The sequence below is a fragment of the Canis aureus genome, chromosome 28 (assembly GCF_053574225.1).
Source record: "Canis aureus isolate CA01 chromosome 28, VMU_Caureus_v.1.0, whole genome shotgun sequence".
In the NCBI taxonomy this organism is placed as follows: Eukaryota; Metazoa; Chordata; class Mammalia; order Carnivora; family Canidae; genus Canis; species Canis aureus.
This window is the reverse complement of record NC_135638.1, coordinates 24,102,136-24,128,370: the sequence shown is the minus strand read 5'-3', so window position 1 is coordinate 24,128,370 and position 26,235 is coordinate 24,102,136. Positions and strand designations below refer to the sequence as shown.

General features: G+C 37.4%; 1 long non-coding RNA gene and 1 pseudogene across 2 annotated transcripts in view; one reads left to right on the top strand and one right to left on the bottom strand.

Annotated features, from left to right (window-relative positions):
- The window catches only part of LOC144300531 (uncharacterized), a 55,379-nt gene that overhangs the window by 6,908 nt on the left and 22,236 nt on the right, over positions 1-26,235 (bottom strand). Inside the window, exons 2-4 of one of the 2 annotated variants that reach the window (XR_013367203.1) lie at positions 17,717-17,788; positions 3,932-4,015; positions 2,795-2,945 (exon numbers count right to left, since the gene is read on the bottom strand). This is a non-coding gene — a long non-coding RNA (uncharacterized LOC144300531). The remainder of the gene's footprint in view (positions 1-2,794; positions 2,946-3,931; positions 4,016-17,716; positions 17,789-26,235) is intronic. The other variant, XR_013367202.1, reaches the window with a different exon arrangement.
- LOC144300121 (tRNA (guanine(6)-N(2))-methyltransferase THUMP3 pseudogene) lies at positions 22,262-24,652 on the top strand (annotated as a pseudogene).

Genomic DNA, 26,235 nt, shown 5'->3' with positions numbered 1-26,235 from the left:
GTGCCCATTCTGTCTTTAAATTTAAGGTGTATATCTGAAGTACAAGTTGAATCTTATTTTTATTTTTTTATCCAATATAACAACCTCTGTCTTTTGAGTCTTTAATCTGCTTAACACTTTAAGTGTTGATATAGTTGGTTTAATTTTATTTTCTTGTTGTTTGTTTTCTACTAGCCCCACCTGTTCTTTCTTTGATGTTTTTTACTTCTCTTTTCCTGCCCTCTTTCCAATTAATCAAATATATTTATTACTACCCTTTTTTCTCTACTAGTGATTTTTAGTTCTACATGTTTGTATTTCAGTGGTATACATTTCCAAAGGCATCCTTGACTTACTGTACTGCACCTTAAGTAAATAATACAAGAAACTTACAGGAGTTTATCTTTATTTGCTTTCTCCCCCCTCCTCTCCAAACTGGAACACTGTTGAGAAAGAAAAGGTTCACCAGAATTGGTATGAACTGGTTGGACTAGTCTAGCACATAGGAAGACTCTATTTTTGTAGCCCCTCTCTTCCTGGGACATACTTCTTTAGAAACTGCTGCTATTTTAAACAAAAGTGGCTCAAGGTAAAGATTAGGAAGAAGGCTTTGGAGATCACAGATCATGGGCCCAATCCTTGATCGGCCACTATCTAATACTTTTTGGCAAATTAATTAAACTATGCTTAGTCTTTGCACCAGTGGTAAAAATTGATTAAATGAGATCAAACTCATATAGATGTTATGAGAATTTAAAAACCAAATGCCTGGAGGGCACAGGATGCTGCCTGGCATACAGAGTAGTTACTTAACAAAGAGTGGGAATTATGTTTCCTATAATTTTTTTAAAGACACGTGTGCCTTTGCTCAAGTTTATACTTTGCATTTTTGAGAACCTTTGCTGATGGTTGCAGTAGACTGAGAGCATCATCCCACCAAGCTCTGCAGGAATGGCCTCAGTCTGTTGCTATAGCTAATCTTTCCAAATGCACACGGAGCACGTCTTTCTTCAGCTTGCAAGTCTTTATGGTTGGCTATCACCCAAGAATAAAGTCCAAGCTTATTAGCATAGCAAAGAATTTCCCAAGCTCTTCCCTGCCACTCCCTCTGTACAGTCCACATTCTAACAAATTCAACTCCTTGCTACTCTCTGTTCAATAAAATCATGCCTTAGGGCCTTTGTTCAGGGTGCCTGAAGAATGCTCACTGATTCTTCATGACTCATCTCATCTTCATTGTTCAAGTTTCTCTGGTCTTTCACAATGGAGTTAATTTTCCCCTTTTTTTGTGCTCTGATATAACTTGGGATGTATCAGTAGCTCTGAGAGCAGTGTAAATGAGTTAAACTAATGAGTTAAACTAATACATGAGGTCAGCAGGACAAAAAGACTCTAGAGATAACATTTCCCCAACAGGAATTATGAAGAAATATGCCAGTGGCGGTTCTCATTCCTAGAGAGCCATGGAAAAGGTTTGTGGGATGTTATTGTTATAACAATGATCGAATGTGCAGTCACTTCTGCTATGATGTTGGTTTCAAACCTGTGAATTCGTTCCAAGGCAATTAATATACTAGGGAACAATCTGAGCATAGAGGCGAATTTCGAGTTTGCTTTTTGCAAAATTCATCCACAGGAAACACTAAGGTAAATGCAGAAAACTGCACCCAGATGAACCCAATTGTGTGGGAATACACAACATACACATGCACTGGGTAGGGAGCAGAATACACCACCCCAGAAAATGCCACTTCACACACTTCACATGTGGATTATTTTGAGCTGAAGACTATCAGGGCCCATCAGAGTAAAGAAGAGCTTTTTACCTGCCCATTAACTGCTTTTAAGATTTTAGATAGGTGGCCTGTTAGAAGAAGAGAGCTATTAGCAGAGATAACTTTTTATATCCAAAAAGACTTAACTGCATGGCAAGGCAAAAATTTATCAAACATTTGCTCTTTTCATTTTCCTGTGAATTATCTCCCTTCCCTTTGAAGCCTCAGACTTCGCCTCCAGACTATCTCCTTCTCTTTAACTCACGATAGTATGTAAATCTCAATTACCTGACTGCTGGGAAGTCTAATATTTTATTGGGGCTCATGTACATATGAAATGTGTTGGGGATCCCTGGGTGGCTCAGTGGTTTAGCACCTGCCTTCAGCCCAGGGTATGATCCTGGAGTTCCGGTATCGAGTCCCACATCAGGCTCCCTGCATGAAGCCTGCTTTTCCCTCTGCCTTTGTCTCTGCCTCTCTCTCTCTCTCTGTGTGTCTCTCATGAATAAATAAAATCTTTAAAAAAAAAAAAAAAAAAGAAATTTGTTTTTCCCCTGTTACTCTGCTTATGTCAATTATTTAGCGGACCAGCCAAAAAACCTAGAATGGAAGAAGGGAAAAGTTTTCCACCCCATAACACACACACACACACACATACACACACACACACTCCAAATATCTACCAGCTACTTCAGGTCACCATGTGTTATCCTACAAGTTTATGTTTTATTATTCTTTTGTATTTGTAAAATTGTATACATAAAACAAAACAAAAACACTTATGCAACATCCTAAATCTGCTTAAGAATTCTAGTTCAAGGGCAGCCCAGGTGGCTCAGGGGTTAAGCACGCACTTTGGCCCAGGGCGTGACCCTGGAGACCCGGGATTGAGTCCCATGTTGGGCTCCCTGCATGGAGCCTGCTTCTCCCTCTGCCTGTGTCTCTGCCTCTCTCTCTCTCACTGTGTCTAATGAATAAATAAATAAAATCTTAAAAAAAAAAAAAAAGAATTCTAGTTCAAAACACCAAGTAGTGCTTACAAAGGAGAAACCACTAGAGGATCCTAATGGAAATCATCAAGACTTCTAAGGATCCTATTGGTGTTAGTACTGCCAGGCTTAGGAGTTTTCCACGTCACTACAATTTCCAGTCTTCAGCTGCCAGGTGAAGCTCCTAATGCAGATGGGAAATCTGGAGGAAAAAAAAAAATTCCAGCAATGAGGTGGACATTAATTGAAGACTAAGGTTATATATACATTGAATCAAAATTTCAATTTTGGTGAGCTTGGTATCTACTATAAACACATGCTCCAAAAGACCTACAGCTCAAAGGCAAAAAGACATGCCACAGGAATGAAGACTGAGAGAAATCACCAACAGGAGGACAATGAGTCATACCTGTCCATATTGGATGTTACAATTCCCACCCACCCCTCAGGCTTTTAGATTACCTCTCTTTGATCACTTCACAATGACTTGCACGTTGTAGTCCTTCCAATCTCTACTTCCCAAGCAAACTCCAGGTCTTCTGCAAGGTAAGGTGCCATATTTACCCTAGAAGTTATACATTTACTAACACTGAACACACAATATTTTGCTACCATTTTTATTAGGTTTCAATGTTTTGCTTGGCTTTTAACATATTGCTGACAAAATTTTTGAATTTTGTGCCTCTAACTCCCATTTTCCTCCATCATAAGCCCTGTGGTTTTTTAATTGCACAATTTTGCATGACAGGTGTTTTTAGGACTATGTCACATTCTGACAGAACTGACTGTACCACTGTATCTAATGGGCTGGTGCTGAGCATGCTAGTCAGAGCCATGCGTAGGAAAAACCAAGAATTTTCTTATGTTGGACATTACTTCCCATGTCCCTATGGGCATAAACATAAAAGAAAAGCTATAATTATCTAAGTCTAGAACCCAACTCAATTTAACATACAAACTTAAAATGGTTTTAAACAGTTTATTCTTAAATATAGACGAAATTTCAAGAAATGTCATTACCATGCAAATTGAAGAAGGATTATATTTTTTTCTAAGGACTATTCACCACTTGAGGAAGGCAGTCCCCTGGTTACAATGCCAATTAGGATTTTTTTCATCTCAAAAAAGAAAAATAAACATACACAAAGAAGTATAAATGAAAACCCCCACCAGCATCATTCTGCTCACGTGTCATTTCTGTGGTGATTCTATGTTTTCATGCAAAGATCAGATCCCTTCATTACATCTCCTGGTGCAGTCATGCCTGAGCATCTGTATATTGAAATATATATTTCAGATCAGGTTCCTATAATAGGTTAAGGGTGTAATGTTGTATTAATCATGGCTTTTCATTTTTTGTATTTCAACGTTTTGACATCTGGAGTCTTGCCAACCCTGTTGGGTTTTGCCCTTGTCAGGATCAGCCAGTCTCTAGAGGTAGTAGACGGTTTGCCTGAAGGCGTACTTTTCCAGTACAAACCAGTCAATTCAGAGGCTACATCCCAACCATCTCCTTTAGAGGCTCTCACACTTCAGGCCACTATCCACCTGCTCTAATCACCCCAGGGCCAGGTACCAGGCAACTAAGGGCAGCCCTTGTGCTCTGGAGTCTGCTGAAATTTTTCCAACCAGCCAGTCCTAAGTCCGCTTACCTAACCTCGCCTGTTCTTTCCTGTGGAAACTACAATAAAGGCTCTTGGCCTCAGTTTCCCACCTCCCTTTTTCCTCTGCCTCCTGACCAACCTTGGTGCTTCCCTGTGTGGCCCTTAGTGACATTGTATGCCCCCTCCTGTTGGGAACTATAAATAAACTTTTTAATGACAATTGTCTCCTGATCTGTTGTCCTTATCATACCTCAAATTTGTTATTAATATACTACATATTAAACCAAGTATTTATTTTAAAATATGGGTGAAGTTTGGCTTTCTTTTCTATGCATTTCATGATCATAAAGGGGGATTACAACTAATTATTATAAAATGGTAGCATCGCATTTGATGGAGTAATTACTGAACAAGTAATTGACTACCGTAGGAAGAGTATTAACTTAGTTTTAGGAAGACTATCCCTTTTTAAAAAGATTTTATTTATTTATTCATGAGAAACACAGAGAGAGGCAGAGACACAGACAGAGGGAGAAGCAAGCTCCCCGCAGGGACCCCATGCAGGGACCAGGATCATGCCCTGAGCCAAAGGCAGACACCCAACTGCTGAGCCACCCAGGCACCCCAGGAAGACTATCTCAATGAGAGGTTGGTTAGCCAACTTTGGGGTGAAACAAATGACACTTTTTTGTCTTTGTGTCTCAGCATCACAAGTATTTTGACAAACTCATGCAAAGTCTGACTTTCTTCTATGGACTATAGGATACATGAGATGGAGTATACTGTCACCAAAGACTCAAATCAGAGCAATGACTCTGCCTAGGCTCCATGATTAAATTTACAACTTTCCATCAATTTGGCCTCAGATCTCGTGTTTCAGCAGAGAGGAAAAAAATGATAATCAGAAATGGAAATTCTTATTTTTTTGGCAATTAAAATTTTCTATATAAATTAAAAACTACAATTGTAATTTGGACTCTAGTCCTTGAGAATTGGGTTAGGATAAGTCAGCACCCCAAATCTGATAATCCTGAGACAATGTCAAGATCAAGCAACTAATCCTAGAAGGCTTTGACAATCTTTTAGGAGAGCCCTGGACCTTGATAAATTTACCAGAAAACCAGAAATAAATCACAACTGATACTGAAATTGTAATTCAAAACCACAATGAGATACCACCTCACACCAGTGAGAATGGTGAAAATTAACAAGAGAGGAAACAACAAATGTTGGAGAGGATGTGGAGAAAGGGGACCTCTCTTGCACTGTTGGTGGGAATGTGAGTGGGTGCAGCCACTCTGGAAAACTGTGTGGAGGTTCCTCAAAGAGTTAAAAGTAGATCTGCCCTACAACCCAGCAATTGCACTGCTGGGGATTTTCCCCAAAGATACAGATGCAGTGAAACACTGGGACACCTGTAATTCAGGTTGATACGTCTCCTTTTACCCTAAATCATCATTTCCTTTTGTTGAATGTTTCTAATTCTCATTATATTTGCATAGCTACAGCAGATTGAATTGTACCTTCTCTAGATTTGGAAAATATAATGTCTACGGAGTGACTGGCACATAGGGAGTGTTGAATGAATAATGTAGATAAAGCAATAAAGTTATCAATCATTACAGCTTCATCACCGAGATGACAGAATAATGTACTCCAAGGCTAGGTGGCTCTAAGGTCAACACCCAACTTTGCCACCTAAAGCTGTATGTCCTTGAGTATACTCTTTGAACTTAGTTTCAACATCACTATAAACTGAGAATTAACCTATGACTTATTTTATAAGGTTCCTAATTATTTAAACATGTGAAGAGTTTAATGAAAGTCAATGTCCCATGAGCTGTCAGTAAAATCTAATTTTCATTACCATTGTTATTTCTGTTTTGATTTTTTTTTAAGAGACAGAGAAGTTGGGGGGGGGGGCGCAGAGGAAGATCTTAAGAAGGCCCCAGACCCAGTACCCAATGTGGAGCTCGATCTCACAACCCTGAGATCATGACCCGAGCCAAAATCAAGAGTTGGACACTGAACTGACTGAGCCACCCAGACACCTCTGTTTTGATCTTAAAAAAAAAAAAAAAAAACAAAAAAAAACTTTTTCTTTCAAGATTTTATTTATTCATGACAGAGAGAGAGAGGCAGAGACACAGACAGAGGGAGAAGCAGGCTCCATGCAGGGAGCCTGATGTGGGACTCGATCTCGGGTCTCTAGGATCACGCCCTGGGCCGAAGGCAGACACTCAACTACTGAGCCACCCAGGCGTCCCTGTTTTGATCATTTTTAACCCTTTCATCCTACGTCTCATCAGAACTAATAAGCTGAGTTGATTTTATCTGTCATGAAAGCTGAATTGCTTTCATCCTTAACTTTGAAATATGTGTAATGCAGAAAGTGAGACTCTGATCATTTGGATTTCAAATCTAGCGTCTGAAATATTTAATAACTCCAAATTGCCTCACCTCTGCTCTATTTTCTCAAATCCGATCTTTGGGGAAAATGGCTTTTCGCCTGACATGAGACTGTTTTAACTAAAGGCATTCTGTTCATATCATCTTGATAGTTTCAAGTATAAGGGTTAGCCATATGGGTAATGAAGGATAATAGTACATTATGACTTGATATTAACCTAACTAAATGGGAAAATATCAAGTATGACTTTCAGAGGGAACTTAATGAATAGAAGACTCAAAGGTAAATCATTTAACTCATTTATGCATAATGTTTTCCACTAGACTCTAGCCACTTTTTTCTTCATTTATTTCTTCTTTTTTGGTTCTAAGCATAAAAACAATCCATGGGGGGAAAAAAAACTCCATAAATTCCCAATTCTAGGATTACTTAGGTAAAACAGAAGCATACAATTTGTCTTATTATAGAAAAATGTTAAAGACAGGGACAGGTATTTTTAAATAGAAGTTCACATACAAAATTTTGTAATCTTTTTAAAGTTGGTTCTTCTTTTTTTTTAAGATTTTATTTATTTATTCATGAGAGACACACACACAGAGAGAGAGAGAGGCAGAGGGAGAAGCAGGCTGCATGCAGGGAGCCCAATGCGGGACTCGATCCCAGGACTCCAGGATCACACCCTGGGCCAAAGGCAGGCACTAAACCGCTGAGCCACACAGGGATCCCCTGGATTTTTTTTTTAAGATTTTATTTATTTATTTGACAGATACAGAGTGAGAGAGAGCACAGCAGGGGGTGCAACAGGCAGAGAGAGAAGCAGATTCCCCACTGAACAGGGAGCCTGATGTGGGACTTGATACCAGGACCCTGGGATCATGACCTGAGCTGAAGGCAGACACTTAACCAACTGAGCCACCCAAGCACTCCTAAAATTTTGGAACATTTGTCTTCATATATTCACTGAAAGAGCACCTGTAAACTCATAAATTTTTATTCCTGCTATTGTCTTAAATCACAAGGCCAATTTCCCTGTATTATATTCATTAAAGTTTAATGTAGGCTCAACAAAAAATGTGGAGTTCTATGCCAGAATTTCCTAGTGATGCTACAAATCAATTCCAAAAAATAATTATGTTGGAAATACAATAGTCAACATAAGTACAATCCAGAATTTGCTGGCTATGTTGGCAGGGTTCTACGTAGAAGTACCCTGAAAGAATGGGGAGAACCTTCACTGCCAAGCAGTCAGTGATCATGTCAGTCAATAGTTTTTGAATATTATGACATATTGTAGCGATGTCCCCAAGTAAAGCGGGTGTAAAAATAAGACCTTAAAATATGGAAACAGGGCAGCCCCAGTGGCTTAGCAGTTTAGCTCCGCCTTTGGCCTGGGATGTGATCCTGGAGACCGGGGATCGACTCCCGCATCGGGCTCCCTGCGTGGAGCCTGCTTCTCCCTCTGCCTGTGTCTCTGCCTCTCTCTCTCTCTCTGTGTCTCTCATGAATAAATAAATAAAATATTTTTTAAATATGGAAACAAGTGGAATTCTCATCTCTATGACCTCCAATACAGTAATGTATTTCTGATATACAGTGAGAAGAATCATGGCCATGCGATTTATTTTTTTTTAATTTTTTTTTTATGGCCATGCAATTAAAAAAAAAAAAAGTCACCATATCGCTAAGCTTTTTGGGTGAATTCCTACATCTGGAGCGTTTGAGATTTAAACCCTTTTTATGGCCACTTAAATTATCCAGGCTCTTGTTTTTTTTGTCTGGTGGTGTTGGTGGGACTCATCTTCAATTCAGAGGAGGAATGAACTTATTGAGCTCTTCCTTCTGTTGCTAGACTGGATATCAGAAAACACCAGACCTGGGTGAGTTTCTGCTGCTCGTTGGGTGGAGACAGCTTTGTTATTCCTCCAGTTGTTGGGGTCCCAAACCAGTTCTTCTTCCTCTTACAGGCTTTCAGAGTTCTCCTTCAGTTGCCTGTGTATTCTTTCTGGGGTTTACAACTATTAGTAAGTCAGAAAAAGCAGAGAGAAATAAAGTCTAAGCCATCTTACCTGGGCTAGAAGTACTAAACTGGCTAAAATCATGAATTTTAAAATCTGTGAGTGTTATACTTCAAAGTCAGATGGCTTTGTATGTATCTGTTTTTGCACTATATTTTATTTCATGACTATGTTTTTTTGTTTTGTTTTTAAGATTTTATTTATTTATCCATGAGAGACACAGGCAGAGGGAGAAGCAGGCTCCATGCAGGGAGCTCGATGTGGGGACTCGATCCCGGGACTCAGGATTATGCGCTGAGCCAAAGGCAAATGCTCAACCACTGAGCCACCCAGGTGTCCCTCATGACTATGTTTTGATTAATCAGGTTTGCCTCTGTTCTTCATCAGTACAAGTTATGCTTCTGCTCCCTGCCCTGTAAAAAAACAAATTATAGTTTATGTAGATTTTTGCTGCTATTGCTGTTGCTTGTCTATATTCAGCTGATATGTTCTTGAACAAATCAAATTGTCAAATTGTCTTCTGGCTCATTTTCCCATTTGTAAAAATAGAGAGATTCATTGAGAATATGCCTCTGAAAATCTGTTACTGAATAAACTACTGAGGAAAAATGTAAACCAGCAAATGAGGGAGATGGTTTGGCAAAGACTCTCATGACAGTTTGAACCAGAGATTTCTTCAAGTTTATCAAATCAACCAGTTTGCTTGGAATGCTTCACCATGTGACTATAGGCTTGACAATTTATCTCCCTGTTAATTTTCTATTCTGTAATTCAACCTTTTTTTTTAATCTCCAAAGATTCCTCTAGGTTTCTTTGACTCTGTTTTTGTAAGCTCTATTCTGGACATTATGTCGGACACAATGATTGAGACAATCCTAGAAGTGTTTGAAATATAGTTAAGTCACAAGATCTATACCTGTATAAATATAATTACCAAGATATATTAGAATTAGAATGTGGTCAAATATGTGAATGAAAGCTTGCTATAGTATAAGCTCCATGAGGGGAAACACTGAGTTGATTTTTTTATGCACTATTTATCCCCAGAGTGTAGAACAGAGGCTCAATGAATACTCATTGAATTAATGATGGACAGCAGAAGTAAAATTTTAAAAATTAAAAATAGATATGGCATAATTTCCAGTGAATAAAAATATAGAGCTGGGACGCCTGGGTGACTTAACGGTTGAGGGTCTGCCTTTGGCTCAGGTGGTGATCCTGGAGACCTGGGATCAAGTCCCACATCAGGCTTCCTGCATGAAGCCTGCTTCTCCCTCCGCCTATGTCTCTGCGTCTCTTTCTCTGTCTCTCATGAATAAACAAAATCTTAAAAAAAAAAAGAGCTAACCAATCAGAATGGATGCCACCTGGTATACACTACTGAGTAGCAGCCATGGGTGCAGATCCAGAAGAAAGAGAGAGGTGCCACTGGTGCAAAGCTTCAAAGATTTGTAGATTTCAAGGTGGAGTGGCGCGTGATATTTAACTGGGGGAATGATTTGAGTAAAAGTGCCAACCAAGATGAGAGTTCTAGACAATAATGAGCAGAACCATCTGGTTTAATTGGAGAAAGAGAATAAGGAGTTTTGAAAAGGAGCTTGGGGTCCAGATATCAGACAGTCTAATACTTCATTTTTAAAAATCTTTGTATAAAAATATACAAGGGGCTCTTTTGTTGCTTCAAAAAATAATAGCAATACAAATATCTGAGTCTGTCATCTTCTTTTTCATTATTATCAGATTAATTAGTTTCACTTAATTGTTAGTTGAGTTTCCAAAACCAAACAAACCATTAACTTTTAATACATAACCTTAAAAATGTAATAATGACACAAAGTACAGAAATAGCTTCATGCATCATAGCAATGTTTAAATGTTCTCATAAAATCAAATGAAACCTATTACTGATATTAAAAAACTAAAAGAAAAAAAGTATATCTTGACCAAATTATTCTTGGAATCTGTGTGTTTGGTTAAGTCCTTTCTATAAGGAGAAATAGAAACAACTAGCAAATTTTTCATGTGGCATGAGTAATCAGGAGAGTGGGAGGGAGGGTCACCTTACATGTGCATAAATAAATCATATTCAGATTCCTTCATATGTCTTACAGTCTTCCTCAACCCTGTCCTGATCTGAGAAGCATTGAAGAGAACAGTGACTCAGAGCCATTATTTAGTTATACAGAAGAAAAGGCTAATAAATACTAAACCCATTACTTGACTCTCTTCTGTCCTTGTATTTTTCCCAGCACTATTAACTGGGACACAGATTGTCTTCTATCAGAATCTGGAAAAGTGAGAGAGATTCAATCACTGATTAAAAAAACATGTATCTGAAGGAAATTTTTTTTATTATTACAGAGAAACAGACAAGAACACCCATTTTAAAATTTGATTTGAATTTTGAATCTCATTGTATACACTATATACTGGCAAAGAATGTCTGTAATAATAAATGAAGTATCAGAATGCTATTCTGGGTCAAGCATGGACAGGAAGGGATTCTAAGACCAGACCACACTACCGTGTTTACTTCACCCAAAAGCATAAAGGCTTCATTCTAGGAAAATAAAAAGATAGAGGGATGCCTCCAAACAATGAAAATGCATATGATGTTAAGTCATAAAGGAACCTAAACTCCCTTCTCTTAAATTAGCAAAATTTGACCCACCAACCTCACATATAGCATTGACCTTGAAAACTGGTTTTACACCTTTAAGATGTTAATTCATCACCTCCTAATTCAATTTCTCCCTCTGAAGGAACATTGCAATTTATTGAAAGAGCATACAGAAACATTTAGAAGCCTACCCTTCATTAACTTTAAAAAGATGCTAATCTCAATGATCTCCATAGGCCAATTTATTAAAAGAAAAATTAGTTTAATACTTGGTGAGTGGAACCTCAGAGCCTAAATTAATCAGTTCAGCACCACTGTCATTGTGGTGGGCTAACTGCAATCATCTTCCCTCCTAAATCCTTCTCTTATCTCTTGTATCTTCCCAAAGCCCTTTAGCACTCTCTGTTTTACTACTATTGTTTCATTCTTTCATACATCCTTATATCCACTATGTGATAACTTACATGGTTCTTTATGTCATTATTATTTTTTAATTTTAATAATGTTTTTATTGAACCAAATAAATCCAAAATCTTATCATTGTAAAATGCAATCCATATAAAAGTGAGTAATATATTTTATATTCTTCATTTGGACTGAGTGCTCAAAATCCAATTATAATTTTACATTTACAACACATCTTGATTTGAAAGTTAAATTTTATCAGATGTACTTCATCTGTATTTAGATTTCATAAGATTCACAGTTGAAAAAGAATATTCATATACCCAAGTTGTTCCAAACATACCTTAAAATTTTTCAAGAACTAAATCAAATATCAGTTTTTAAAGTCAAATTTCCACTAATTAAAATTAAATCAAATTTTAAAATCCCCTCTTTTTATTGCTGAGTAGTATCCCATTGTATGGATGGACCACAGTTTGTTTATTCGTTCATCCAGTGAAAGATATTCAAGCTGTTTCCAGATTTTGGCAATTGTAATAGAGCTGCTATAAATATTTACATATAGGTTTGTGTGTGAGCATAATGTTTTATTCTTCTAGGGTAAATATCCAAGAGAGGGAATACTGGCATACAGTGAAGTCTGTGTTTAACCTTACCGAAAACAGTTTTCCAGAGTGCTTGTATTATTTTGCATTCCCACCAGCACTGTAGGAGTGTTCCGGTTTGTATTCTCACCACCCTTTGGTTTGGTGAAAAATTTTATTTGTTTATTTGTATACTTTATTTTTTTTAAGATTTTTTTGAAAAGCAGCCTTTACTTATTTATTTTTATATTTTGTTTATTTATTCATAAGAGACATAGAGAGAGGCAGAGACATAGGCGGAGGGAGACACAGGGTCCTCATAGGGAGCCTGATGTGGAACTCGATGCCTGAACTGGTATCACGCCCTGAGCTAAAGCCAGACACTCAACCGCTGAGCCACCCAGATGTCCCATTTTTAAAAGATTTTATTTATTTATTTGAGAAAGAGAGAGAGAGCATGAGTAAAGGAGGAGGGGCAGAGGAAAAGGGAGTAGCAGACTCCCCGCTGAACAGGGAGCCCCACGCCGGGCTCAATTCCAGGGCCCTGGATTGTGACCTGAGCCAAAGACAGATGTTTAACCAACTGAGCCACCCAGACATCCCTATTATTTATTTTTAAAGACTTACTTATTTGAGAGAGAGAGCACAAGCAGGAGGGGCAGAGGGAGAAGGAGAAAGAATCAGAAGCAGACTCTGTGCTAAGTGTGGAGCCCCATGTGAGGCTCAGTCTCACGACCTTGAGATCATCACCGGAGCTAAAATCAAGAGTCAGATGTTTAACCGACTGGGCTCCCCAGGCACCCCTGGAGGGTAAATTTAATTTGGGCCATTCTAATGTTTGTGCTGTGATGCATTTCCCTTATAGCTAGTGATATTGAACATCACTTTATGTGTTGAGTTGCTTACCATATATCGTCTTTGGTGAAGTGTCTGTTCAAGTATCTACTCAGGTTTCAGAACTAATAACCTGCATCCCTATGGGAAATAACTTTATTAATTAAAGTATAGTGCTTTTGTAGAAGTCTCTTTGCCTTTGGTCCTACAGCCTATTAATTTCCAAAGTTACTCAGGTAGGTGCCTTTCCCCCGTCTCGCTTATTTCGTGTTTCATTCCCCCAGGGAGGTTATATACATTTGCAAAATTGTTAAACTGAGGCTTTTTGAGCATTTGAAGAGTTTATTTGAAGAAAATCAAATTGGAGTTGGGTAGTGCCAACTGGAAGCGGTTGGAAGTGCTCCAGCAACAGGAGCCAGGGGAAAGAGATGATGAGGAAGCAAAGCAAGGAAATGATTTGATTGGCTGTAGCTTAAGCAGTTGCCTTATTTGGGAAAGCCCATTTGGCTGTTTGTGATTGGTTGTCCTTAGGTTTTGATTCCTCAACCTTGAGGAATTTCAGGCTTCAATTTTGGTTTGCTTATATAGGCTACTAAGGCATTAAAGCCACCTCAGTTGGGGCCCCTGGGTGGCTCAGTTGGTTAAATGTCTGCCTTTGGCTCAGGTCATGATCCTAGAGACCTGGGGTCAAGCCTCATGTTGGGCTCCCTGCTCAGCAGAGAACCCTCTTCTCCCTCTCCCTCTGCCACTCTCCTTGCTTGTGCTTGCTTGCTCTCTCTGTCAAACAAATAAATAAAATCTTTTAAAAAGTAAAAAAATAAATAAAATAGCAAAATAAAATAAAGCCACCTTAGTCTAATGGCCTGCTTGTTTGATTAATTTAACAGTTTCAGTTAGATTATTTTTGTCACCATCTGATTTCATTCTGAGATCTCTGAATTGCCTAAGTGATCTTCTAAAATCTGCATATATTAAGGTTTGTTCTTTGGGCTGTAAAGTTCCAATAGGTTTTGACAGACACATGGCATCATATGCCCACCATTATATATCATAAAGAAGAGCTTCACTGTCTAAATAAATCTTCTGTGCTTCACTATCCCTAGGGGATTAGGGATGGCTCCCCATCCCCAATCCAAACCCAATCACTGATACATTTACATCTGTATAATTTTGGCTTTTCCAGAATATCATATAATTGGGATAATAAAGTATGTAACTTTTTTTAGATTGGCTTTTTCACTCAGCAATATGTATTGAAGATTCATCCAAGTCTTTTCATTCCTGATAGCACATTGCTTTTTATCATTAAACAGTATTCCATTGAATGGATTGAAGAACATTTTAATTACCTCTAGGTTTTGCAATTATGAATAAAGATATATAAACAATTGGACAAAGGTGTTTTTTGTGGACATAAATTTTCATATCAGTTGAGTAAATACCTAGGGGTACAATTGCCAAATCATATGGTAAGACTGTGTTTAGCTGTAAATGGAATGGTCTGCCAAATTGTCTTCAAAGTGGCTGTATCATTTTGCATTCCCAGCAAAAATTAGTAAGAGCTCCAACTCTCTACATCTTTACCAGCAATTGGTATTGTCATTTTTTTGGATTTTAGGTTGGAGCCTTACTCTAATGTGATCTCCATCTTTATAAAAGGAAGAGACATTAGGGATATGTGTGCACAGAGAGATGACCACAGGAAGTCACAGTGTGAAGACAGCCATCTGCTACCCAAAAAGAGAGGGTTCAGGAGAATCCAAACCTACCAATACCTGTTCTTGGATTTTCACCTTCTAGAACTGTGAGAAAATACATTTCTGTCATTCAGTTCACCCAGTCTTTGGTATTTTGCTTTGGCTGCCCTAGCAAACTAATCCACTAGGTTCTGTACGTTTCCCCCTATGTTTTCTTCTGGAAGTTTTATATTTTTAAATTTGATATTTAGGTCTGTAATCCATTTTGAGTAAATCTCCATGGCAGGTATAATGTCTGTGTCTAGGTTCTTTTGTTTTGTTTTGTTTTGTTTTGTTTTGCATATGGATGTGGAATTGTACCAGTACCAATTTTTGAAAAGACCATTCTTTTTTCATTGAATTTTTCTTGCATCTTTGTCAGAGATCAATTGATTATTTTTGTGTGGGGTTATTATTATTTTAATATTTAAATAAGTGAATTTGAATTAAAAATTAAAAACAAATATCTAAAAATACAGTAATGATCTACTTAGCTCGATATTAACTCCAAGGCTATTAACTGATCTGTATAACTTATTGAATCACCTATCTCACTTTGAATTCTTTTTTTATGTTCATAGATGAGGTCGGATTGAGCTAGTCCTTAGAACAGAACATTGCATTTGAATACCAATTATTTAGACTGGCATTTAGGGGAATCCAGCTTCAGGCCAAAATTTTATAAGAGATCTTTCAGGTCCCACCATAGGCGATTGCAAAGTCCTTAACTGAGAGACTAGATGGAGGAAAGCTGCCCTCCCCACACCAGATTCAGTGGAGCACAGCCAGTGCATTTCAGTCTTGAAGGGGTTGCAGTCAAGGACTCAACCATGGTTAACTTCCCACCCCCAATCCTGCCTTCTGGTAGTCACGCACATATCATATTTGCATATGTTCATGAGTACAAAGCTTTAGCATGTTTGTTTTGATCATGTTTTATAATTTTTTTCCTGTTTCTTTGATTCTCCAGATTCCATCTGGTTAGGTAAACATTCTCATGGTTTTAAATATTAATTTTTTTCACATTTGGAGTGAGGAAATTTGTAAGAATTCTCAGGAAATTAGTGGCACACTTATTTTCAGAGAACTATTTCATTTGATGGTTATGAAACTTACACTAGGTACATTTAAAGTGAAGATAGACATGCCTGTAATTTCCCTTTTTGTTTATTTCCAGGATGGCTAAAGTTGCTGCTTAAAGCAGTCTTATTGCATCTGTAAAAGCATTTGTTTCTTTATCATGTCACATTTCTTATAGCTATATCTATTCACAATCCTCAAAAAATTCTACAGAATTTTAAGCTAAACTTACTTGGAGAATATTTTTTCCTAATACTTCAGCAGATTCACACAACAGCTGCTGGGCTCTCCTGCAAACAGTTTAGTAACATAAAGATCTGGGAAAAGTGCTGTTCAGGGCTCACTCTATAGGCTGGGCCTGGGGTTTGTCACTTTTAATTGAAACATAAGCTTCCACCAATTATTTTATAAGTAGTGATTCCATCTCTATTATTGTGTAAAATCTGTAATACTTAAAAAGCTGTTATATATATTATCCAGCTGACACCTGCACACATGCATACACAATATTTCAAAATGGAAACATATTGCAAATTCACTACAGAAACCACCAACCCTCTCCTATTAAATTTCACAGCAGAAAGCATAGTAGATAAAGGTTAACAGATTCCGGGCTACCTATAATGCATACATTTGAGTTTACAGATAGAGGCTCTAAGTTATCATCACTTAGAATTTTAAATACTTGAATATGAAATAGCTTCAGATAATACTCTCCTAAAATACTGATAATAATGCACATATACACATGGACACACACACGTGTGTGTATTTATGTATTTTTTTAACTAAATGCTATTCCATAGTACAAGTCTAAGTTCTCTTCTGGGGTAATCTGATTCTTGCCACAAGAGAACATTGAATGTAATTGATGTGGACCTCTCTGGTCATCAGTGGAGACAGTCTTGGTTGGTAAGATGGGTTCATAAAATTGTGTGAGTCTCTGACTATAGAGCATTCACGAACTAGTAAAGGAGACATACAAAGTTATTAAAACAAAATCAATAAGTATTTCAACAGAGGTAGATGCCCTACTTCAGTTAAGTATGAAAGGGATGAAGAAGTTAAACTGTATGTCTGGAATAGTCAGAGGTGTTCACAGAAGAGATCACTATGCTGGATATTGAGAGAAAGTAGAAATTATGTAGCCAAACAGAGAAAGGAAAGGGACATTTTAAGAAGAAAGTATATTCTGTGTAAAGTCATGAAAGTGTGAAAGAATAAGATCTGTTTGACAGAATAGAAATAGTTTTGGACAGCTGTAACATAGAATACATGTGACAAAGTAGCCTCTCTTACTGGGGAGGAAATAAATTTCCAATGAAAATAAGAGATGATTGAAATATGATGCCATCATCCAGCACTTAAACCAACTTTTAAAATTTGAGGAAGTTCTACTTGTCTTTTTTTTATATTTAAACTTAAATATTTACTTAAGTCAATAGGTTCAGTGAGAAAAACACAGGAGAGTAGCAATAAAGTATATGCATTATATTTGAAGGTGGAATTGTATTAAAGATCTATAGTTATATGATTGACAACCACCCAATTAATAGATTTTCAGTATGGAAATTATTTCTAAGCTATTTGACCATATAATTGACCAGCCCCAGAAAAAAAGACATGTAGATATGCACATTTGAAGGCCCACCATCAAAATGACGAAAAAATCTTGGCAAAGTTACCTTTAGGGAAAGTCTACCACTCACTGGTACAGCCACCCGTGTGGATCTTCTAATCTGCCTTTTAGAGTGTCACTGTTAAGAAAGAAAATGCAACCAAGGATTACTTAAGAACAGTTTTAATGTGAAAGAAAGGGACTCAAATGAATAATAGGAGGAAATCTTTAGGAGAAAAGAGAGAACGCAGAGGATAGGACAACACTTCAACAATAAATTCCTGAAGGCAAAACAAACAAACAAACAAACAACAACAACAACAAAAATTCCTGAAGGCACCAATCCTTTTCCACTGATACGAAAAACAATCACCTCACTAATGAGTGAATAAACACAGGCCAATTTTAGAGAGAAGGCAGCATTTGGAAGGAGGGACCCTCCCTTTTAAAATGGCTTTTAGCCTAAGAGCAGCTTGAAGTTGGCACCACTTTGAATGGCTAAGATTATGAGAGAAAACATGTACTTTTTCTGTCCTGAAGAAATGAGAACAGAATTCAGAGCTACCAGAGATATTGGAGAGTCTTGGAGGAAATCCTGAAAAAGTGAGAGAAAGGGAGTGGGATCCTCTAATTCTGTGTTTAAGCTTTGCCAAGCTTTGTTCAATCTCTTGTCAAGCCTTATCCATGCATGTGTATAACAGACTCCAAACAGCATAGAGTTCAGTAGAAGACCAACCAAGTTAATCAAAATAAAATTCAACCATTTTGAAGGAATAAAGCAGAACTCAGTTTCTAAATTACAGAATTCATGATGTGAGGCTACAATAAAGAAATACATCGCAAAGCAGAACAGGAAAATATTACCCATTCTCAAAAGAAGAGAGAACAAAGAGACTGAACCCCCAAATGACCCGGATGTTGGAAACAGCAGGCAGGTTTTAAAAATGGATTTTACAACTATGCTGAATAAAGCAAAGGAAAATGTAACTCGTAACAAATGAAAAAATAGAAATTCACAGCAGAGAAATTTAAATGAAAATTCTAGAATATGAAATACAATATTTAAAGTTAAAATTCAGTGAATGGATTTAGCAAAATGGAAGTGGCGGAAGAAAGATAAATCAGTAGAATTTGTCAATCTGAAGAAGTAGGAGATAAAGATGGGGGAAAAAGGATGAGAACCTCAGAAACCTGTGAAACAATATGAAAATGCCTAACATACATGTGTAATTGAGTCCCAGAAGGAAAACAGAGAGAGCACAGGAGAGAAAAATATGTGAAAAATAATGGCTATGCAGGGTGCCTGGGTGGCTCAGTAGGTTAAACATGTGACTCTTGATTTTGGCTCTGGTCATGATCTCAGGGTGATGAGATGGCCATTTGGGATCTGCACTCAGTGGGGAGTCTGCTTTGCTCCCTCACCCTTTGCCCCTCCTCTCACTTGTGTGTGTGTGTGTGTGTTTTCTCTCTATCTAAAATAAATAAATAGGGCAGCCTGGGTGGCTCAGTGGTTTAGCACCGCCTTTAGCCCAGGGCATGATCCTGAAGACCCAGGATCAAGTCCCATGTCCAGCTCCCTGCATGGTGCCTGCTTCTCCCTTTGCCTGTGTCTCTGCCAATCTCTCTCTGTGTCTCTCATGAATAAATAAATACAATCTTTAAAATAAAATAAAATAAAATAAAATAAAATTAAATTAAATTAAATTAAATTAAAATAAATCTTTAAAAAATGCATCCTTAAAAAAAAATAAAATAATGGCTGTGACTTCCACTTCTGGCCAACAGGGAGTAACATGGACCAGATTTACCCTTCTATGTGAAGCAACCAAAAAAATTAAACAAGATATATGAAACAACACTTTTCAAGACACTGGATATCAGACAATAAAGAATAGTGATGCCTAAAGATGGGAAATGAGGTTACTACTATGGTTGCTCCAGCTTACTGCTTTTAGAGTGTTTCCAAGCTACACTGAACCGAAAACAAATCCAGTTGGGCTCAGTCTCCCTAAGTTGATGAGACAGAGCTGAGAGTCTAAGAAGAGCAAAAGAGTTAGAGTTTGTAAGACAGAATATTAAAGAGGGAAGAGTTACAAAGAGAGATTCCAGAGGGTCCTCTTTAGCATGAGCGGAGAATTGATAGGTGCATGTACATGGTAAGGAAACTATGTGAGGCCATAGAAAGAATGATCAGAAAGGATTTAGAGGAAATAGTGCTTGGTACTCACACAGAGCTGGAAATAGTACCTGACCTTGCCATTCTGAGTTATAGCCTGAAAAGGAAAAAGATGTTGGTGTGAAAAATGAAGGAAGACCTAAACACATGGAAATATATCCTGTGTTCATGGTCAGAAGACTCTATACTGTTTTAATGTCAGTTCTTCCTGAATTCACTTACAGATTCATCGCAATCCCAATCAAAGCCCCAGCAGATTATTTTGCATAAACTGTCAAACTGACTCTAAAATTCATATGAATTGTAAGTACCTAAAATAGCAAAACTAATTTGAAAAAGAACAAAGTTGGAGGACTAATGTTTCCTGATTTAATATTTATTATAAAGCTATAGTAATCAAGACAGTATGATACTGGCATAGATATTGAAAGAATAGATTGAAGAGTTCAGAAATATATCCATACAAAAATGGATAACTTATTTCCAGAGAAATGTGAAGGCAGTTCAATGGACAAAAGAAAATCTTTTAACATGGTAATGGAACGGGTGGATATCCACACATAAAAATGAACTTTTGGGCAGCCCAGGTGGCTCAGCGGCTTAACGCCATCTTCTGCCCAGGGCATGATCCTGGAGACTCAGGGTTGAGTCCCACGTCAGGCTCCCTGCATGGAGCCTGCTTCTCCCTCTGCCTGTGTCTCTGCCTCTCTCTCTGTGTGTGTCTCTCATGAATTAATGGGTAAAATCTTTTTTAAAAAATGAACTTTAAAAAATAAATAAATAAATAAAATAAAAATTAAAAATGAACTTTTATCCAAATCTTTCCACCATATTGAAAAATTAACTCCAAATAGGTCGTAGACCAAAATGTAAAATTGAACACTACAAAGCTTCAAGGAAAAATCTATGAGAAAGTCTTTGTAATCTTGAGTTAGGTAAATATTTTTAGATATGACCCCAAAACATAATTCACAAAAAAATCAGCAAGTAGCATTGTGGCTGCCAGGGCCTGCGGGGAGGAGGACATGGGAGTAATTAATAGATATAGAGCTGCAGTTTTGCAAGATGAAAAAGTTCTGGAGATTGATTATACAACAATGTGAACATAGTTAATAACACTAGATTGTACCATTAAACGTGGTTAAAATGGTACATTTCATGTTATATGTATTTCACCTTATCAGATTTTTTTTTCTTTTTATTTTTTTAATTTTGTTTATTTATTCATGAGAGACACAAAGAAAGAGAGGCAGAGACACAAGCAGAGGGGGAAAGCAAGCTCCATGAAGGGAGCCCGACATGGGACACAATCCCGGGTCTCCAGGATCACGCCCTGGGCCGAAGGCAGGTCACCCAGGCTGCCCCAGATTTTTTTAAAAGTGAAAACCTAGAAAACACCTAAGCATCTAACAATAGATAGCATACATTAAATGAAGTATGGCATTGCATTTGATGAAAACCTTTAAAGTCACTAAAGTTGATACATTATAGAAGAATTTTTAATGACTTCAAAAACTCATGATTCAGTATTAAGAAAAAAATGTGGGTTAGAAAGCTGTTGAAACTAGAATCAATTTTTTAAAACAAGCATTTTAGGGGAAATTGGGTGGCTCAGTCAGCTAAGCATCCTTGATTTTGGCTCAGATCATGATCTCAGGGTCATGAGATCAAGTCCCACATCAGACTCTGTGCTGGTCATGGAGTCTGCTTAAGATTCTGTCTCTTTCTCCCTCTGCACCTACACCTTCCCCCCCACCCCGCACTGCTCTCTCTCCCTCTCTAAAAAAAAAATAAAACAAAATCAAATAAAATAAAACAAGTGTATGTAAGTATTGAAAAAAAGTTGAGACTGTAACAAATGTTAAGACTAACTGACACAATAACAGGTGTTTTTATTTTATTTTTTGCATAGTTTCATATTCTAGAAATTTTCTATAAAATACATAATTTTTGTAATCAGATTTTTAAGTTATTTAAATCAATTTTAATACACAAAATTAGAGTGGTGATAAAATTGTATAGACCTATTAAATTCTATACTATTAGGTTCTTTTTTTTTTTAATTTCTAAAGTGAGGAAAGACTAACCAAATCAAATGTTGTTAAGGATAGGGAGCAAATGGACCTCTCAATCCCTTCTTGCCAGAATGTGAGATATAAAAACTGTTCGGAAAATACCAATAGCTTAATAGTTTCATAAAAAGTTAAACACACACCTGCCATATGACCCAACCATTCTAGTCCTAGGTATTTACCCAAGAGAGATGAAAAGATTGTTCATCAATGTTCATGGCAACTTTATTTGTAATGGCTTCCAAATGGAAACAATCTAAATGTCCCTTAGGAGGTGAATGGATAAACATGATGTGCTATATCATTATGGTAGATTGCTACTCGTCAATGAAAAGGACTGAACTATTGATACACACAATAGCACATGAATCTCAACATAGGTATGTTGACTGCAAGAGTTAGACAAAAGAGTGTACATGGGTACCTGGATGTCTCAGTCAGTTAAGTATCTGACTCTTGATTTCAGTTCAGGTCATGATCTCAGGGTCATGAGGTGGAGCACCATGTTGTGTCCTGCATTGAACATGGAGCCTAGTTAGGATTCTCTCTCTTCTTCTGCCCCTTCTCCCATCCCCCTACTCATGATCTCTCTCTTTCTCTCTCCAAAAAAAGAAAAAAAAAATTTAGGAAATACAAAATGATGTATATTGTCAGGAAGGAAATCAGTGAGCCTGTGAATGGGATGAAAGGTGGAAGAAATTACAGAGATAGTAGGAAACTTCCTGGGGTAACAGATATGTTCATTATTTTGATTGTATGATGATTTCCTGAGTATGTATGTATCTCAGAATGTATCCAAATGTACACTTGAATATTCACTGATTTATTGTATGTCAATCATACCTCAAAAGGCTGCTTTTGAAAAATAAGGGAAATTCAAATGGGAAAAATAAAATAAAAATAAAATAAAAAAATTAAAATAAAACCAAACTTCAGCTAATCATAATAAAATTACAAATATTAAATATAAAGAGAAAATCTTGAAAGCATCCAGAGCAAACAACACATTCTATACAGGTGGACAAGAAAGCAGAACACATATTTAGAATTCTGAAAGAGAAGTGAAAAAAGATCTGACAACTCAAAATTCTATATCCAGCAAAAATGAAGAAGGCTAAATAAAGGCAACCGTAGCTAAGAAAAAGATAAGTCATCACCAGCAGACATACCCTTTGAGAGATGCTAATAGGAATTCTTTAGGCTGAAGGGAAATGACACACACTAAAATTTAATCTTCACACACTAAAATTCAATCTTCAAGAAGGAATTAAGAGCACTGGAAATAAAGAGAGACTTTTCACAATGCCAAGAGAGTCAGTTCATTAGGAAGACATAGTATTTATAAAATTTTTTTCTCTCATAACAGCTTCAAAATTCATGAGATAATGACAGAAGGAGAGAAATAAGCAATTCTGTAATCGTAGTTGAAGAGTTTTTAAAACTATTTTTCAGCAATTGATAGAACTAAAGAATATCAGTAAAGATATAGATGGATCTGGGATAGCTGGGTGGCTCAGTTGGTTAAGGAGCTAACTGTTGATTTTGGCTCAGGACATGATCTCAGGGTCCTGGGATTGAGCCCCGAGTCTGGCTTCACTCTCAGCTCAGAGTCTGCTGAAGAGAAGTCTCTTTCTCTCAGTCTCTCTCTCTCTGTCTCTCTCTCTCTCTCCCTTCCCCGTTCTCTCTCAAAAAAATAGATAAATGAATAAATGCATAAATAAATAAATCTTTTAAAAAATATATAGATGGATCTGAACAAACTATCAACTCCTTGATCTGGATGATATTTATAGAATATTACACTCAATAGCTAGTTGCATAATACATATTATTTTCAAGTGTACTTGATATGTTCACTGAGATAGATCATATGTTGGTCGTTCCAACAAATCTTAAATACATTAAAAGATGAAACTGACAAAAGCTCAAAAGAAGAAACTGATCTTCAAGTGTTAAAGCTTAGAGTCCTATGCAAAAAGGCAGGAGAGAAACGCTGCTGTATCTCACTCAAATCAGGCTGCAAGAAATTCTAGGGATGCTGTTTAGGATTAAGTGGAAAGTTGACAACACCAACTCTGATGTGGAGAATCTTTTGAAAATCCATGATAATCAAATCATTGTGGGCATCACATTCACAGAAGAGAAACATCTCCATTTTGGACTTCTGACTCAGAACTGCTCTCATGTGCAGGATGCTCAGGCCCTGTGTTCCTCAACCTGCTGATACAATAGTTGATGGGATGTGTAGGACAAGGGCAACACCAAGAGAGGGGGCTACAGAAGCTGGTGATAATAATACATTGGCTGTGAATAGGACAGCAAATAATATCTCTTCTTGATTGACCAAGAGCCAAATTAATGAAGACAGACTGTCCCAGTGCTTGCCCATAGATGCTGTTCACTGGACTGTCTGCAACTCACCACTGAGACCTGGCTCTGTGGATACTATTGTAACAGATATGCCATTTGAAAGAAGAATGACCTCCGAGAGGAGAAACTGTAACCTTTATGCAGCTTGCTTACCAAGATGAGCTGTATCTGTGCACCTGAGACAGGCCAGGTTCTATTGCTTACCAGGCCAAGAAATGCTCTACCAGGGCATTATTTCTAATCAGACATGTATGGCATAAGGCACATACTATCTGGGTGAGCCTAGAGGGTCTTCCTGCAGCAGCTTATGTTTTCAAACAGCCATGTCAAGCCCTTGATTATCCTTCAGAAGAAGATGGTAGAAAGAGGAACTCTCTGGGAATGAAAGAATGCAAAGAATGCAGTATTTGTACTTCCCAAACTGGAAATGTCAGTGAAGAACTGAGAAAAATAGCATTAACAAAAGTGCAGTTTGCACTATTTAAGCTGGTCTAAGGCTCTTCACCCTGGTTAGCAAAAGAGGTGAACATAATGTGATGGTATTGAAAAAGATCCTATCGGGAAGCAGAGCTTTTCTTTAGATCTGTTCTGAAGAGGTAGCTTTCCTTAGCACTTTCCTTAAAATGCTTCAAAAATGCCCAGAGCAGAGCTTACTGAAATGCTCTGGGATTTGGGTATAGAACAGTTCATTTTCAGATTGTATAGCAGTTCTTGTTTTGCACTGTGGCAGGTAGAAAGTTACCCCAACTAAAGGGAGGCAGAGGACATGAGAGCATCTGAGGCCATGTCCCATTGCCTGTGGAGCTTCACTGTTTAGTTGCTCAACATTTCATTACTTCAACCTTAAAAAACAAAGTCCAGGAGAAAGTGAAATCTCATGAGACCTGTAGGAAAGTTTGCCATCTGCCTTGAAAATGAAAATAAGCATCCATTATTCAGATTAATACACAGAACTAAAATAGACGACTGAATTCATCGAAGGAAGTACAAAGATCCTTTACTATTAGTAGAGGACATGTCCATGTATACATCGACAGATGAAGCACAGGACAAAATAAGCCAGATTAAAAGCAAATTCACTTTTCTTTCAGTAAAGAAAAAAAAAATGAAAGCAGTATTAAAACATTTAAAAAATAAGATGCTTTAAATGAGGAGTATTCAGATAGCAACAATGTCTTATAGTAGATCCTATCTCCCAAATATGCACAAAATCAACGGGGAGATGGGAAGTATAGGTTGAGTCAATCTCCTCAAAAGACAAAAAGATAAAACTAGACAATAAAAAAATTAGAGAATTAGGCAACATTAACTAAGTGGTATTCCAGGTAGTAAGAATTAAAAACATGGGACAAAAGAAATTAGCAAAGAAGGAGGAAGAGGTGGAGAAGATGATAATAGAAAAATATTTCCAACAACAGGTTGAAAAGAATGTACTGTCCTCAGCTGAATGACTAAGTGCCTAGCACAGTGACTAGGGAGAGAAATTACCACCACCAAGAAGTTTTGGAATACTAGGAATAAAGTTATGATTTGGAAAACTTCCAAGCACAGTGCAGGGGAGGGGTTGTGGGGTATGGGGTGGGATGAGCAGGGCAGCAGAAGAAGTTGTCAACAAAGCTAGGAACAACAATGGCATCTGACTCTTAATTGCAACACTATTGTCAGAAGATGATGGAATTGTGCCTTCCAAATTCTGAGAGAATTCTTTCCAATCTAGGATGGTATGTTCAAAGAGTCAAGTGGTGAGATTAGAAAAAAATATTTTAAAAGATGCAAAACATTGGTCTTCATGCATCCTTTCTCAGGAACCTCCTGGATGATGCTCAAGTAAAACAAATTTCTAGAAAAGATATGGAATTTGGGTAACAGAAGACCCAACTAGAGAGCCAGGTAAAGTTAATTCCTGACATCATGGTAAAGAGAAATCCTAGAATGGTGGCAGGGAATCAGGTCCAGGAAGCAAACTCA